The sequence below is a fragment of the Triticum aestivum genome, chromosome 6A, assembly GCF_018294505.1.
Source record: "Triticum aestivum cultivar Chinese Spring chromosome 6A, IWGSC CS RefSeq v2.1, whole genome shotgun sequence".
NCBI lineage: Eukaryota > Viridiplantae > Streptophyta > Magnoliopsida > Poales > Poaceae > Triticum > Triticum aestivum.
The window spans coordinates 249,543,466-249,559,464 of NC_057809.1; positions in this window are offsets into that span (position 1 = coordinate 249,543,466).

Genomic DNA, 15,999 nt, shown 5'->3' on the forward strand with positions numbered 1-15,999 from the left:
TTTATGGTATGAATCATGAAGAGCCCGTGATAGATGAAATTCTTTACAACAACAATTATATGTTAAGACATTTTCTTGTGGATAATAAAATATTTGATGAGAATCTTAAAAAGGAAGTCCCCCTTCTAGATATAATCCAACAAGTCTTCGATAATGTTAATCAACATTACTCTTGGATTGTTGCCGGAAATCAACGTGGTTATGATAATGGGCAACTTAATAATGCTTAGGTTTCTATGGATAATATGTCTTATGTTGTTTTTACAAAATCCCGTGATGAAAACACCTCTAAGGGAAGAAAGAAGAAAGACAACAAAACTTAGATCCTTGCTTTATGGCTAGCTAAGGGCGTAAAATGATAGCGCTCGTTGGGAGGCAACCCATTGAATAAAATTTATTTTTGCTTTCTTCTTTCTGTTCTTGAGTGTTAGCACAATTATGCTACTGTTATGACTGTGTTTTTTGAGTTTTAATTAGTGTTTTTGCCAAGTAAAGCCTTTAGGATCTTCTTGGGTGATAGTTGTTTGACCTTGCTGAAAAACATAAACTTTTACGCTCACGAAAACAATTCTCATTTCTAACCAGAGAGAGATAAAATACCAATTCTTTTCGCAGAAGATTAATATACAAATTGCAGAGTCCGTCCTAAGTTTTCAGAGGTTTTGGAGTTACACAAGTATTCTAAATATCCAGATTACTACAGACTATTCTATTTTTGACAGATTCTGTTTTCTTTGCGTTGTCTGCTTGTTTTGATGATTCTATGGTTTTCTTTGATCAGTTTTTTCCATATAAAAGTTGGAATACAGTAGATATAATGCAAGAAAAAAATATTGGTTTGATACTTCACTTATAGTAGTGATTTGCTTTCTTATACTAACAAATCTCATGAAGGTTTTGTTGAGTTTTGTGGAATGAAGTTTTCAAGTTTTGGGTTATATTACCATGGATGAAGGCATAAGGAGTAAGAAGAGCCTAAGCTTGGGGATGCCCCGATATCCCAAGCTATTATCCAAAGAGAGAAAGCAACTAAGCTTGGGGATGCCCCGAGTGGCATCCCCTCTTTCTTCTAATGACCATTGGTATTTTACTCGAAGCTATATTTTTATTCGTCACATACTATGTGTTTTGCTTGGAGCGTCTTGTATGATATGAGTCTTTGCTTGTTTTATTTTGTGTTTTTAGTCTTTATCCCTTGCTGGACACACGTTTTTGAGAGAGCCAAAATTATGCCATGACTTGTTAGAATTGCTCTCTATGCTTCACTTAGATTTTTTATGAGCTATGGATTTGCTCTAGTGCTTCACTTATATCTTTTTGAGCACGGTGTGCTTCTGTATTTTTCAAGAAATTATCTTTTCCTTCACTTCAATTAATTTGAGAGAAATAAATATTATGCTCATGATCTTCACTTATATTTGTTTGAGCTTATCAAAAGCAACACATGGAAATTAGTCCCAAAGTGATAGATGTCCAAGAAGGATATAATAAAAACTTTCGTGAAGATCATTGGACAAAATAAACTTGATTCTTAGTAATAGTTTTGAGATATGATGATGTGATATGTGAGTCATCTTGATGAGTAATTATGATTTACTAAGAATATTGGTGTTTAGGTTTGTGATTCCCTATGCAAGCACGAAAGTCAATAGTCATGCAATGAAATTATATCCTACTTGTGGTGCATTACTCGGTGTTAATTATCCTTAATGCTCGCTTATGAGATTATTCGTTTCTTGGTTGGCTGCTTCTGAATCTTTTGCTATCCTTCATTTTGCACTAAGTATGATCACTACTTGTGCATCCAAAATCATTTAAACCGGTTTTGCCACATGAGTCTACTATACCTACCAATATAATTTCGGTGGAAATATGTACTCCCCCAAGCTTAGGCTTTTGGCCTAGCTTGATAATCACCATCCGTAGTAGCCGTCTGGTCCCATGTAAAAGTGATGAGGCGGTGGCACCGGTGCTTACCATTGTTGTGGCTCCTCCTCTGCTGCTGCCTGGTTGTTCTAGTAGGCGACAATGTCCGCTGGTAGGATGGTGTATCCGTTCCTGGCATGAGAATCAAACAAAGCAGGTGCAGGAAACTGGATAATATCACCTATTTTCTCATTGAAAACCAAGTTGTCATGAATATTGTTAATAGAATTTGCAGCATCAGTAAAGTGGTGAGCCACCATCGCCTGGTGATGTAGATAAACTATGTGCAAAGTATAGTCATGGTGGTGTATCTGAACATTAAAACGTCTCGCTAAGTGAGTGGCATAAATACCACCATGGATCTTACCCTTAGTTCTGTTAATGTGCAGACGACATGAAACAATAGCCCCTAGGTTAAAAGTATGATCATTGTGAAGTGTACGGCGTAAAATGGCGAGGCCAGGGGCACTAAGTATACTGCCCTTCTCTATAGCAGCCAAACACTTCATGATAAATAAAAGAAAGTAACGTATAGATGGGAACTACAGACTAGAGGATGTGTCTTTCGACATATCCCTTCCCTCACCCACTGTGAAAGTGAGGAGTAAGTCCTCAAACTCTGCCGGTTTAGGCTCTCTTAATTCCCCATCTGATGGAATTAGACATGTCTAATAAAATTCAGTGAGCGGTATCTGAAGGGTTTCAGAATATAAATTAAACCGCACCGCAGGGGGTTCATGCCAATTCAGAAAATAATTTTTTTTCTCAAATTAGCTTGTGAGGGTGTGGTGTTGGTCACACTTATGTGTGAGGATGTCGGTAAGTCCAACATTTGAAATGAATTGCACAAACTCTTGGTGGAATCCGGCTTCTTCCATGAAGGCAATGTGTGGCCATTCGGAAGGCCAGACGGCCGGACCTCCGTCCATCACGGAGTGTTGATGTCACCAGCTAATGATTCACCGGTGACTCCCTTGGCATTGTTCTTAGATCAACTCCTTTGAAAAAGTTCCATCTTCCTAAGAACAAATTTCTAAAAGTTTTGGGCCACAAAATTTTGTCAACAAAAATTCACAAGATTGGTAGCAACTACTCATATGGATGTCTAGAGGCTATATGAAGCATTCAAACTACTTGGAACTCAAAGAATTCAACATGCAAGCTCATTTATAGTAGCACCAAGAGTAGCTAATTACTCAAAATATAAATCACTAGAACAAAAACTAATTGGAGCCAATGGGGCGTCATATACCAAGTAGCAATCCACTAAAACTGTTTCGGAAACAGAGCTTCGAGCAAAGAGATCAAAATATGCGGGCTTGAGTGCAAGAACATGTGAGAGAGAGCTGGAGTGATTTATTTCCTGAGGTAGGTGGTGAAGTGAGCTAAAGGCATAAGTGAGGGCGGCCTTATGGGGCCTACTACCCACCAGGGCGCGCTTGGGGTAGCCGGTGCGCCCTGGTGCCTAGTGGGAACCTGGGGCACCCCCCTGTGATGATGTTTATGCAGAAATTCTTAAATATTCAGAAAAAAAATCAAGTCAAAATTTTAGGTAATTCTAAGCACTTTTATTTTTGGGCACTTTTTTATTGCACGAAAAATTTAGAAAACATGATAAACATGGCATTTTGTTGTATTTAGCTAAAAATAAAAGAAAATAAAAAGTGGGTACATAAAGTTGTGCTTGCTAAATTGATCGGCCACATGTCTCTCAATTAATAAGGTTGATCAACTCTTATTAACAACCACTTCCAATTAACATGAACCTGAAGAACTTTCGTAAAACACTAAGTTACCTCTATGGGTATAAGCATCTCCCCAACAATAAGTGTTTCATATTTCTTTTTGGAAGTAGGTAGAGGGACTTGAAAATTTCCAATAGTAATTGTCGGAGTTTTTTCAATAATAATAATACTATTCAGTTGAAATTGTTTCTTTGGAAAGTGCATCGTATGCTCTTTACCATTGATATGAAAAGTGACTTTGCTTTTACTCCAACCAATAACAGCCCCTGTAGTATTCAAAAAGGATCTACCAAGGATAATCGACATGTTGTCGTCCTCGGGCATGTCAAGTATAACAAAGTCTGTTAAGATATATAGTAACATTTGCAACAACAACGGGAACATCCTCACAAATACCGATAGGTATGGTTGTTGATTTGGCAGTCATTTGCAATGATAGTTTAGTAGGTGTGAGTTTATTCAAATCAAGTCTTTTATATAAAGAGAAAGGCATAACACTAACACCGGCTCCCAAATCACATAAAGCAGTTTTGACATAGTTTCTTTTAAAGGAGCATGGTATACGTGGTATTCCTGGATCTCCTAGTTTCTTAGGTACTCCATGCTTAAAATAATTATTAGCAAGCATGGTGTAGATTTCAGCTTCAGGTAGTTTTCTTTTATTAGTGGCGATATCTTTCATATATTTAGCATAAGTGGCCATCTTTAAAATATCAGTGAAACGAGTACGCAAAAAGACTGGCCTAAGCATTTCAGCAAAGTCTTCGAATTCTTCATCATCCTTTTTCTTAGATGGTTTAGGTGGAAACGGCATGGGTTTTGGTTCTCTTTCTTTGCCATGTTTTCTAGCAACAAATTCTCTTTTACCATAGCATTTATTTTTAGGTAGTGGGTTGTCAAGATCAATGACAGTTTCTATTTCAATATCATTATCTGGTTCTTTATCATTATCTGGTTGAGTATCTTCATGAACATGATCATTATCATTTTCATTATCACTAGGTGATTACTCATTACCAGATTGTGTTTCAGCATCAGATATAGAAACATCATCGTTATCATCAAAAGGTTTTTCTATCTCACGTTCACTAGAAGTATGCAAAGTCCTATCATTTTATTTTTATGTTTATTTTTATTTTTAAATGGACTAGGTGGATAAGTATTAATTCTTTGAGAGTCTTGTTCAATTCTTTTAGGGTGACCTTCAGGATAAAGTGGCTCCAGAGACATTGTACCTCCTCTACTCATTACTCTAACAACATGATCATTCATATTGTTGTTCATTTCATTGAGTAACTAACTTTGAGATTTAGCAACTTATTCTAACTAGGTCTGAACCATAGAAGCATGTTTTCCTATTCCTATAACATCATTAGTGATCCTAAATAGCCAGTCATTGAACCGAGCAATCATATGAGAATTTTGTTTTAACTATTTCATAACATGGGCATTGAAGTGATCTTGCTTCATGATATAGTTGTCAAACTCATACAAGCATTGACTAGGAGATTTATTATGAGGGATGTCACCTTCATAAAACTATAAAATAGAATTTACCTCTACCACCTATGGTGGTGGGTCAAGACCATGTATTTCTTCAATGGGCGGTAAATTCTTAACATCTTTAGCTTTAATACCTTTTCCCCTCATACATTTCTTTGCTTCTTGCATATCTTCAGGACTGAGAAGTAAAATACCCCTCTTCTTCGGAGTGGGTTTAGCCGGTGGTTCAGGAAGTGTCCAATCATCATAACTCTTCAATATATTATTCAACAATTCCTTGGCTTGTTCAATAGTTCGTTCCCTGGAAACACAACCAGCACAACTATCTAGGAAGTGCCTAGAAGCATCGGTTAGTCCATTATAGAAGATATCAAGTATTTCGTTTTTCTTGAGAGGATGATTAATTATGAAAAGCATTAAGTAATTGGAGAGGCCTCCCCCAAGCTTGTGAGAGACTCTCTTCTTCAATTTCCACAAAGTTAAATATTTCTTGTAAGGCAGTTTGTTTCTTAAGAGCAGGAAAATATTTTTCAGAGAAGTAATAAATCATATCTTTGGGACTACGCACACAACTAGGAGCAAGAGTATTGTACCATATCTTAGCTTCACCCTTTAACGAGAACAGAAATAACTTGAGAATATAGTAATAGCGAATTTTTTCATCAAGAGCAAATAGGGTGGCTATATCATTTAACTTAGTAACATGTGACACAACAATTTTAGTTTCGTAGACATGGAAAGATCAGATTCAACCAAAGCGATTAATTATCGGTCAATAGAGAATTCATAATCCTTATCAGTAATAAAGATAGGTGAAGTAGCAAACTTAGCATCACATTTCATTCTAGCATTCAAAGTTTTTTCTTTCAACTTGCATAGTAATTTCTTAAGATCATCTCTATCTTTACAAGTAAGAAAATCCCTAGCAACCTCTCCATCCATAACATAACCCTCAGGTATTTAGGCAATTCATATCTAAGAGAGCTAGGTCTAATAGGTGTTTCATAATTCTCAGTTTCAAAGCCTCACCAGTTTAAGTCATTTCATCAGCTTCAGCATTCTCTATTTCTTTAGCTTTAGCAAGTTGTTCATCAAGAAAATCTCCTAGTGGCACATTCTTATCTAGAAAATTACTGGCATCATCATAAGCATCATTCATAGTAGAAGTAGCTTCATCAATAACTTGCAACATATCAGATTTAATAGCAGGTGGTGGTGCTGCAAGTCTATTCAAAACAGAAGGTGAATCAAGTGCAGAACTAGATGGCAATTCCTTATCTCCCCTCATCTCAGAGGGAACGATCTTGGTTCTGGTATCTTTCAGATTCTTCATAGTGATCAATAGATATAAATCCCAAGTGAATCAACAAATATAGCTATGCTCCTTGGTAACGGCGCCAGAAAAAGGTCTCGATAACCTACAAGTATAGGGGATTACAACAGTTTTTGAGGGTAGAGTATTCAACCCAAATTTATAGATTCGACACAAGGGGAGCCAAAGAATATTTGTATGTATTAGCAGTTGAGTTGTCAATTCATGCACACCTGGATACTAAATATCTATACCAAAGTGATCGGTAGCAAAGTAGTATGATCGTTTGATAGTGATAGCAATAGTAGTAATGACAATAGTAATGGTAAAAATAGTAGCATTAATTTTGTAGGAGTTGTAACAGTAGCAGCAACAATAGTAACCTCGCAAGATCATTATGTGAAAAGTTCATAGGCATTGGATCGGTGATTTCGTTGGATGATATTCATCATATAGCAGTCATATCCTAGGACGATAGAGAACTAGCTCCAGTTCATCAATATAATGTAGGCATGTATTCTGTAAATAGTCAGACTTGCTTATGGAAAAGAACTTGCATGACATATTTGTCTTGTGCTCCCGTGGAAGCGGCGTCCATAAGGAAACTAAGGTATATTAAGGCCTCCTTTTAATAGAGAACTAAAATAAAGCATTAACACATAGAGGATACATTAACTCCTCAAACTACGGTCATCACCAGAAAGTATCCCAATTATTGTCACCTTGGGGTTTATGGATCATAACACATAGTAGGTGCATATAACTTGCAAGATTGGATCAAGAACATACATATAATGGTGGAAAGATAAATGGTTTAGATATAAAATCATGGCACTCAGGCCCTAGTGACAAGCATTAAGCATAGCAAAGTCAGAGCAATATCAATCTCAGAACATAGTGGATAGTAGGGATTAAACCCTAACAAAACTAACTCGATTACATGATGAATCTCATCCAACCCCTGACTGACTAGCGAGCCTAAGAAGGAATTACTCACTCTTGGCGCTGAGCATCATGGAATTGGTGATGGAGGATGGTTGATGATGACGAAGGCGGAAGATCCCCCTCTCTAGAGCCCTGAACGGACTCTAGATCTGGCCTCCCGATAAAGAATAGGAGGTGGCAACGGCTCTTTATCGCAAAACGCGATGAAACTTCTAGGGTGCGCTAGAGGGGGTGGCACGCCCTGGTGCCTAGTGGGTAGCTACCCCCACCAGTGGGTCTTGGTTCCAATATTTTTTTATTCCAAAATAATTCTCCAAAAAGTTTCTCCTGATTCCGATAAATTTTATTTCTGCAAAAAAATAACACCATGGTAGTTCACATTAAGGAAAGTAGATATGACAGAGACGTATCACAGGGCAGATTGCATACCATTTGCAGCACTTCTACGTATGCGTAGGGTCTCCCGAACCGTTTGTAATACCACATTATCACACATGAGATCTTATAGTAAACTCTGGCCAATGTAAAATACAATCCCACTCGTAAATTCTTCAGGAAATGTGTGGGATCCCAAATGGAAAGCACACGTCACTAATACCGCAACCGTCGATTGTACACACCAAATCAAAAACGATCTGCAACACTTGTATGTGTGCGATGGGGCTCTTGAACCATATGTGATAGCACATTATTGCACATGGTAATCGTTCGCCAAACGTGTGCGATGGTGTCATGCATGGCAGACGAGTTCCACAGGAAACTCATGTGCGATGGGGCACATATCCCACATAGTTCCTAAGTTGGGCCGTGTGCCTTAGATACTGTTTCCCAAATAGTTCAGTATGAAACACTATTTCGTTTCACTTCATCATTAGAAACGTTTGATCGCCAATCCCACGTGTGTGCTAGAATGTGGTCTGTGTGATGAGTTGCTTCATCACATACGATTACATTTGGCAAAGCGTCTGCATCGTACCTCCCTTTCCCTGACAATTTTTGGGTCATGTCGGAAGGACTCCCCCTATCGCACACACTCACTAGGCGACGGTATAAAATGCCATTGTGGAAAGGGGTTAAAAACCGTCTGTATAGCAGCTCGTTGTACCAGTGATCCTATGGTCATCCCCATGGACCAACCTTCGTCTCCTCATGTGTCAAGTGAACCAATGAAACGAGCACGTGCAAGAACTCCCGATATCGAGGTGACATCTCTCCTTAAAGACATTGTGTATGACCCACGTGAGACATGGCTACTATCTAAATCCGAAATGCTATGTGTGCTTAGATATAATGAAGACTCTCACGGAGATGCTCGAGATCATGGACAAGTGCTCAAGTCCACGGACGAAGGAGCATGATGAGAGGAACTGGAGGAAGGCTCCAGGACACGTACATCTGGCCCTTGGCCTGGATATCCAGCTCCTGATGGGTACAACTACAACGGGGGAGGACAACCACTGCAAAGCTACAAGACCCGGACATCCGGCCCAGGTCCGGACATTCGGCCTGACGGGAGCAGCTAGACATCTGCCCCCCGCCTAGAAATCTAGCCTGAGACCTACAGAAGGTAAACCAAAGCTAACCCGGCCATCTGACCGTGGCCCCTGACATCCGGCTCGTCCCAATGCCTAGGACATCCGGCCCCGAGGCCGGAAGACCCCGCGCATGCCTAACTAGGCTTGAGGCCCATGTACCCCATCACTTCATCCCAACTTGTACTAGCACTATATATATACTACCCCTCCTTCTCCTAGGGTTAGAAAAGGTTAGAGCTCATTTGAGATAGAGCTTTGCTCATCCACTTACCACTCCCATGGATTTCAAGACTTCCATGTGAGAAGAAAACCCAAGTGGATTGAAGACCCCTACATGGGAATATCCTTCTAGGATTTAAGACCTCTCTCCTTCAAGGATTGGAATGAACTAGCTACCCTTTGTATCCTCTTGTGTTGACTTTGGATCTTTGTATCTTCTTACGTGTATGTGGTTTTAGCATATGTGTGAATGTATCTTGTCTATTTGAGAGTAGTTCCTGTTCCTCTTTGATTTGCTCTCTACCCCCCTACAAGTGTGAAAAGATCGGCAATTAGGGTTCCACCCTACATCATTTTGGATCTGAGCCATGTTGCATCACAGCTTGGAGTTCTTCCCCTCCAATTTCTAGCCAGAAATTAGTGTGTTTTGTCCCAATTTCAAAAATCCCCACAAAAATAGTCATACCCAATTTTTTGTGATATGTCGGTTCAATGAAGTTTTGTTGATTTTGATCCATGGATTTGTTGTGTTGCGAGTGGATGTAGCTTCTCCACCACCTTTTCCTGATTTCCATCCATGGAATTCCTGAAATTTTGTCCCAAGTTTTCTTTTCCCCAAAGTTCTTCCCGAGTTCATCCACGGATCGCCGCCCCGGAAATCTAGCCTGATGCCCGGACATTCGGCACCTCACAGCTAATATCTCCATCTTTGCCTTATTTTGAGAAATTTTGACCGGTTTCCACAATTTCTTCTGCACACCACCACCAACTTCCGCAACCTACCCACAATTTTGTAATGTTTTTCATTCGACCATTTGAGTTTGTGGTTTCCGTTTCCTAACGTGTTTTGGCTACTTAGGGAAGGTTCGTCATCAACACTTTTGCCGCTCATCTTCGCCGTTGATTTGTCATCGACAACGACCACTTCACCATTTTGAAACTCCGACCATAAGCAAGCATGGTAAACTCGATGAAAACCATAGTACATTTCCCCTTTCCAATGCATTTGTTAACCCCGAGCCAATCATTGGTGCAGCGCCCTGCTATACAAACAGTTTTTACCCCCTTTCTGGGATGGGGTTTTAAACCGTCGCCTTGTTTGTGTGTGCGATGGGGGAGTCCTTCCACACCACCAATAAACCACCGGGATAGGCCCTCCGGTCACACACACGTGGCAAAAAGAGCTCATGTGCGATTGGGCCTATATAGGCCCAATCATTTCCGTTCGTAAGTACACCCCACATGGTGAATCCAAGCCATATGTTTCTGATCGTACGTTAATCCCACAGAGTCAATCCAAGGAATACGTTTCTATTTGTATGTATATCCCACACAGTCAATCCAAGAAATACGTTTTCGTTCGTATGTACATCCCACACAGTGAATCCTAGACAAACATTTCTGTTTGCACGTACATCACACACAATTTCCCCATCAAATTGTATGTGATAGTATTGCCTTTGTAGACGATACTAATAATTTTATCATTTTCGTTATTGAATGCATCATGCATGGTGCCTTGAACAAACTGTGTGACATAGTTTGTCCATCACACACTCTTTTTATGTGGAAAATGCTTGTGAAGGTGTCCTAACGCAAACAGTTTTCTAGAGGAAGTCGTGTGTGATTGTTCATTGATCCAACCTGTTTAATTCCTAGAAACTGTGTGGGTTGTCTGAGGTTATCTCCCATGGTGTTGTCTCAATAATTGTTTGCAATATAAAACCCAATAAGCAAACTCTATATTTCATATTAAGCAGACACTATATTTTATTTTCGTATTACGGAACCAAAATTTTCATAACTAAAACACATCAGAGTAGAACATCATAAAGCTTCAGCACTCAGTTACACCATATAGGCATATAGCAAGCTACCCCATTACACAACTGCATCACCCGGACATCCGGCCCAGGTCCGGACATTCGGCCTGACGGGAGCAGGTAGACATCTGGCCCCCACCTAGAAATCTAGCCTGAGACCTACAGAAGCTAAACCAAAGCCAGCCTGGCCATCCGACTATGACCGCTGACATCCAGCTCGTCCCGACGCCCCGGATATCCGGCCCCGAGGCCAAAAGACCGACACCTGCGCGTGCCTAACCGGACTAGAGGCCCATGTACCCCTTCACTTCGTCCCAACTTGTACTAGTACTATATATATACTATCCCTCCTTCTCCTAGGGTTGGCAAAGGTGAGAGATCATTTGAGGTAGAGCTTTGCTCATCAACTTACCACTCCCATGGATTTCAAGACTTCCATGTGAGAAGAAACCCTAAGTGGATTGAAGACCCCTTCATGGGAATATCCTTCTAGGATTTAAGACCTCTCTCCTTCAAGGATTGGAATGAACTAGCTACCCTTTGTATCCTCTTGTGTTGACTTTGGATCTTTGTATCTTCTTATGTGTATGTGGATTTAGCATATGTGTGAATGTATCTTGTCTATTTTAGAGTAGTTCTTGTTCCTCTTTGATTTGCTCTCTACCCCCCTATAAGTGTGAAAAGATCGGCAATTAGGGTTCCACCCTACATCTTTTGGGATCTGAGCCACATGGCATCACAGCTTGGAGTTCTTCCCCTCCACTTTCTAGCCAGAATTTAGTGCGTTTTGTCCCAATTTCAAAAATCCCCACAAAAATAGTTATACCCAATTTTTTGTGATATGTCGGTTCAATAAATTTTTGTTGATTTTGATCCATGGATTTGTTGTGTTTCGAGTGGATGTAGCTTCTCCACCACCTTTTCCTAATTTCAATCCATGGAATTCCTGAAATTTTGTCCCAAGTTTTCTTTTCCCCCAAGTTCTTCCTGTGTTCATCCACGGATCGCCGCCCCGGAAATCCAACCTGATGCCCGGACATTCGAGACCTCGCAACCAACATCTCCAGCCTTGCCTTATTTTGAGAAATTTTGACCGGTTTCCACCATTTCTTCTGCACACCACCACCAACTTGCACAACCTACCCACAATTTTGTCATGTTTGTCGTTCGACCATTTGAGTTTGTGGCTTCCGTTTCCTAACGTGTTTTGGCTACTTAGGGATGGTTCGTCATCAACACTACCGCCACTCATGTTTGCCGTTGATTCGTCATCGACAACAACCACTTCACCATTTTGAAACCCCGACCATAAGCAAGGATGGTAAACTCGATGAAAATCATAGTACATTTCCCTTTTCCAATGCATTTGTTAACCCCGAGCCAGTCATTGGTGCAGCGCCCTACTATACAAATGGTCTTTACCCCCTTGTTTGTGTGTGCGATAGGGGAGTCCTTCCACACGACCGATAAACCGTCAGGGATAGGACCTCCGGTCACACACACGGGGCAAAAAGAGCTCATGTGCGATTGGGTTGTAGACAATTATATAGGGCCAATCATTTTTGTTTGTAAGTACACCCCACATGGTGAATCCAAGCCATATGTTTCCGATCATACATAAATCCCACAGAGTCAATCCAAGGAATACTTTCTGTTCGTATGTACATCCCACACAGTCAATCCAAGAAATACGTTTCCGTTCACATGTACATCCCACACAGTGAATCCTAGACAAACGTTTTCGTTTGCACGTACATCACACACAATTGCCCCATCAAATTGTATGTGATAGTGTTGCCTTGGTAGACGATATTAATAATTTTATCATTCGCGTTGTTGAATGCATCATGCATGGTGCCTTGAACAAATTGTTTGACATAGTTTGTCCATCACACACACTTTTTATGTGGAAAGCATTTGTGCAAGGTGTCCTAACACAAACATTTTTCTAGCGGAAGTCGTGTGTAATTGTTCTGATCCAACATGTTTAATTCCTAGAAACTGTGTGGGTTGTCTGAGGTCATCGCCCATGGTGTTGCCTCAATAATTGTTTGAAATATAAAACCCAATAAGCAAACACTATATTTCATATTAAGCAGACACTATATTTTATTTTCGTATTATGGAACCAAAATTTTCATAACTTAAACACATCAGTGTAGAACATCATAAAACTACAGCACTCAGTTACACCATATAGGCATATAGCAAGCTACCCCATTACACAACTGCATCACCCGGACATCCGACCTAGGTCCGGACATTCGGCCTGACGGGAGCAGCTAGACATCTGGCCCCCGCCTAGAAATCTAGCCTGAGATCTACAGAAGCTAAACCAAAGCCAGCCCGGCCATCCGATCGTGACCACTGACATCCGGCTCGTCCCAACGCCCCAGACATCCGGCCCCGATGTCGGAAGTCCGACACCTACGCGTGCCTAACCGGACTAGAGGCCCATGTACCCCTTCACTTTGTCCCAACTTGTACTAGCACTATATATATACAACCCCTCCTTCTCCTTGGGTTAGCAAAGTTTAGAGCTCATTTGAGATAGAGATTTGCTCATCCACTTACCACTCCCATAGATTTCAAGACTTCCATCTGAGAAGAAACCCCAAGTGGATTGAAGACCCCTTCATGGGAATATCCTTCTAGGATTAAAGACCTCTCTCCTTCAAGGATTGGAATGAACTAGCTACCCTTTGTATCCTCTTGTGTTGACTTTGGATCTTTGTATCTTCTTATGTGTATGTGGAATTAGCATATGTGTGAATGTATCTTCTCTATTTGAGAGTAGTTCTTGTTCCTCTTTGATTTGCTCTCTACCCCCCTACAAGTGTGAATAGATCGGCAATTAGGGTTCCACCCTACATCATTTTGGATCTGAGCAACGTTGCATCACAGCTTGGAGTTCTTCCCCTCCACTTTCTATCCAAAATTTAGTGTGTTTTGTCCCAATTTCAAAAATCCCCACAAAAATAGTCATACCCAAATTTTTGTGATATGTCGGTTCAATGAAGTTTTGTTGATTTTGATCGATGGATTTGTTGTGTCTCGAGTGGATGTAGCTTCTCCACCACCTTTTCCTGATTTCCATCCATGTAATTCCTCAAATTTTGTCCCAAGATTTCTTTTCCCCAAAGTTCTTCCTTAGTTCATCCATGGATCGCCGCCCCGGAAATCCAGCCTGATGCCCGGACATTCGGTACCTCGCAGCCAACATCTCCAGCCTTGCCTTATTTTGAGAAATTTTGACCGGTTTCCACCATTTCTTCTGCACACCACCACCAACTTCCGCAACCTACCCACAATTTTGTCATGTTTGTCATTCGACCATTTGAGTTTTCGGTTTCCATTTCCTAACGTGTTTTGGCTACTTAGGGACGGTTCGTCATCAACACTACCGCCGCTCAACTTCGCCGTTGATTCGTCATCGACAACGACCACTTCACCATTTTGAAACCCAGACCATAAGCAAGTTTGGTAAACTAGACGACAATCATAGTACATTTCCCCATTCTAATGCATTTGTTAACCCCAAGCCAATCATTAGTGCAGCGCCCTGCTATACAAACGATTTTTACCGTTTTCCGCGATGGGGTTTTAAACCGTCGCCTTGTTTGTGTGTGCGATAGGGGAGTCCTTCCACATGACCCATAAACCATCGGGGATAGGCCCTTCGGTCACACACGCGGGGCAAAAAGAGCTCATGTGCGATTGGGTCATTGACAATTATATAGGCCCAATCATTTCCGTTCGTAAGTACACCCCACATGGTGAATCCAAGCTATATGTTTCCGATCGTAGGTAAATCCCACAGAGTCAATCCAAGGAATACGTTTCTGTTCGTATGTACATCCCACACAGTCAATCCAAGAAATACATTTTCGTTCATATGTACATTCGACACAGTGAATCCTAGACAAACGTTTCCGTTTGCACGTACATCACACACAATTTCTCCATCAAATTGTATGTGATAGTGTTGCCTTTGTAGACGATATTAATAATTTTATCATTTGCATTATTGAATGCATCATGCATGGTGCCTTAAACAAACTGTGTGGCATAGTTTGTCCATCACACACACTTTTTATCTGGAAAACGTTTGTGCAAGGTCTCCTAACGCAAACAGTTTTCTTGAGGAAGTCGAGTGTGATTGTTCATTGATCCAACATGTTTAATTGCTAGAAACTATGTGGGTTGTCTGAGGTCATCGCCCACGGTGTTGCCTCAATAATTTTTTGCAACATAAAACCCAATAATCAAACACTATATTTCATAGTAAGCAGACACTGTATTTTATTTTCGTATTACGGAACCAAATTTTCATAACTGAAACACATCAGAGTAGAACATCATAAAACTTCAGCACTCAGTTACACCATATAGGCATATAGTAAGCTACCCCATTACACAACTGCATCAGCACAAAGTTTCACATGCAACATCTATAACCTTTAGAAATTAGCATGATGTACGGTAGATAGACAGATGAATCTCATGTGGAGAACTTCTAAAGCTGAAGGCGAAAATTGAGCCTTGAATGATGTTGAAGGTCCTTGCAATAGGCCAGCGCATGTGGATGATTGACCATCCATCCTTCGTCCTCTTGAGGAAGACTTCAATATCGTAAAGTGGGTGTTGTAATAATACCTTCCACACCTCCTAACCATATCTGTGGTTCGAGAGATAATCATCAGCGATCCGCTTTGGAAAGGCCAGAAAACAATGATATGCATAAATATCTTCTCTAAATTTGGAAATGGCGCATAGGAATAAAAAATACATGGTATAAGAGTTAGTACCATCCTGCAGTTCAGTGATGTCTTCTTCATTGTGCACTCAAAATCTTGTTGTTTTTCATCGCTAGTTTCTTTGTCCTAACAATCTTTCTCAGTTTCTTGACTTGACTGATATTCATGGAGAACTCATTTCCCCATATGTAAATGGATAGAACAGTGGTCAAAACATCTGACAGGAGGACCTAT